The 2,761-nt window shown below is 40.9% G+C and overlaps 1 pseudogene; it reads right to left on the reverse strand.

Moving 5' to 3' along the window:
- Window positions 1-1,650: 1,650 nt before the first annotated feature.
- Window positions 1,651-1,827, reverse strand: LOC145258513 (U2 spliceosomal RNA; annotated as a pseudogene).
- Window positions 1,828-2,761: the final 934 nt, after the last annotated feature.

A 2,761-nucleotide genomic window follows, 5' to 3' on the forward strand; every position in this document is an offset into this window, starting at 1 on the left:
GGAATGCAAACCAGATTTTTGCCAGGGTCACCCATACTGAATTTATATTAAGAACAATGCCCTCCACATTTTGGGTAAATTTCAGAAAATCTAATGGATGGATCAAATGTTACGGGACAAAAAGTGTCATTTTTGGGCCATTTTTTACCCCTTTTGAACCCCTGTAGGCGAAATGGGAATTTTCACACAAAATTTTTTTTTTACTATGCACATCTATATATTGAAATATAATTTGTGACAAAATTTCAGGAAAGACTAATGGACGGTTATCCGTATATCGTCCGGACTAACAGACAGACACAACCACCAAAAACATAGGTCCCTCTCCGATAATCGGGGGACCAAAATGTTACTCCATACCCCTTGCTTAAAAAATGAGCCGCGCATGCATGGTCCCCCTCTACGAAATATAGTTTTAAAAATTGCTGCTGCATGGGAGTCCCAAAAAAGTGTGTTTTCTAACACTAAAAGTTCCCGGGGGACGCAAAGCAGAATATTGCTAGGGTCACCCATACTGAATTTATATTAAGAACAATGTCCTCCACATTTTGGACAAGTTTCAGAAAAATCTAATGGATAGGTCAAAATTTATGGGGCAAACAGTGTCATTTTTTTGCTATTTTGGTAAAATTTTGACCACTTATGAGCCACTTTGACAATGTACAAACAGTGCAGTTTCAGACCTTAACACATGTATATTTACATTCAGCAACATGGGAAACAACTATATAGACATAAGTTTTTGTTGAGAAATATGAAAAACGCGCCAGAAGAAAGGGCGTTTTCAGCACAAAAATTCCCTGAGGGACGCAAACCAGACTTTTGCCAGGGTCGCCCATACTGAATTTATATTAAAAACAATGCTCTCCACATTTTGGGCAAGTTTCAGAAAAATCTAATGGATGGATCAAATGTTACGGGACAAAAAGTGTCATTTTTGGGCCATTTTTTACCCCTTTTGAACCCCTGCGGGCAAAACAGGATTTTTCGCAACAAAAAAAAAAAAGAAAAATATTTTACTATACACATTTATATATTAAAATATAATTTGTGACAAAATTTCAGGAAAAACTAATGGACGGTTATCCGTCAATCATCCGGTCTAATGGACAGACGGACCCATTGAAAACATAGGTCCCTTTCTGATAAATCGGGGGACAAAAATGTTACTCCATACCCCTTGCTTAAAAAAAAAATAATAAAATGTAAATGTGTTACAGACCGACCGATGGAGTGACTTGCATGCGATGAAAAATGCCTTAGATTTTCCATTGCCTAGGAAAAGTTACAAACGTAAGTGCAGTATCTATTAAGAACAGATGGTATTTATTTGCTCCCCCACCGAGCAAATTAGGCACAAGGCCGATTTTTAATGTGAGGAGTGAAGGGAGGGGGAAGGGAAAAAGGGGACCAGCTCCCGAGAGGTGGGAAATGGGAGCTGGTTAATGGTCAGGCATGTGGGGTTGCCCCAACATCTGGTCTTTGCTAGTCATAGCTAGTCATAGCTTGCAGTATCTGCCGGAACAGATGGTATTTATTTGCTCCCCCACCGAGCAAATTAGGCACAAGGCCAATTTTTAATGTGAGGAGTGAAGGGAGGGGGAAGGGAAAAGGGGACCAGCTCCCGAGAGGTGGGAAATGGGAGCTGGTTAAAGGTCAGACATGTGGGGTTTCCCTCACATCTGGTCTTTGCTAGTCATAGCCTGCAGCATCTGCCGGAACAGATACTACACTTTGATCTTGTCCCGAAGGCCAAGAATGTAATAACATGTATGTAGTAAGAACAGATACTACACTTTAATCTTGGCCAAAAGGCCAAGAAAAGGGCAGGTATTTATTTGCTCCCCCACTGAGCAAATTAGGCACAAGGCCAATTTTTAATGTGAGGAGTGAAGGGGAAATAGGGACCAGCTCCCCGGGGAGTAGGGGAGCTGGATAGCGGAAATTGGTATGAAGGATTGGCCCTACATTGACCAAGGTCTTATATGTGGGGTTTCCCCCACATATAAGACCTTGGCTTGCAGTATCTGCCGGAACAGATACTACACTTTGAGATATTAAATCCTTTATTCATGTTAAAAATACAGTGAAAATCAACAATGAAGAAAAACTTAGGCACACGGCCAACTCAAAAAGGGGGTTGTTGGGGGGGGTCGTTGGTATTCCCTGTCACTCCAGAACTAAACAAAATCAAAAGTTTCTCCCAGCTAGTATCTTCTTTCACCATAATACCGCATTCACCCTTTCATACTGGGGAACTTCCTACTTAACTCTCAATTTTTAAAACATTTTTTATTAACGTGTAAAACCAAAAAAAGATAGCAATAAAATGGTACAATAATTCATTTGTGTCGAGGGCGGGGGGAAGAAAAAACAAAAGGTGATTAGTAGGACCCTCCCAACCCCGTCTAGTTGGTAGACTGCCCGTTCCACTAGGTTTGTAAAAGGAACATCGCTTCTGCGGGGCAGTCTCTAAGTGGGGATGCCCTCTAGATGCGGGTGAATGGAGAAAAGAAAATTTTGTGGGTAAGGGATGGGGGTTAGTTTGTATTTCTTTCTCTCAAAGATGGGTGAAATTTAGAGGAAGGAGTGAAATAAAAATTGCAAGTAGGAGTGGGTAGGGATCTTGGAGGCTTCCTAATCGGGGAGGGATGAAACACACTCAGATACTACACTTTGATCTTGGCCAAAAGGGCCAAGAAAAACATAAAAAGCTAAGAACAGCATCCATTAACAACATACCTTTGATCTTGACTAAAAA

This window comes from Euprymna scolopes, chromosome 33 (genome assembly GCF_053919585.1).
Source record: "Euprymna scolopes isolate OS-2025 chromosome 33, ASM5391958v1, whole genome shotgun sequence".
Classification (NCBI taxonomy): Eukaryota; Metazoa; Mollusca; class Cephalopoda; order Sepiida; family Sepiolidae; genus Euprymna; species Euprymna scolopes.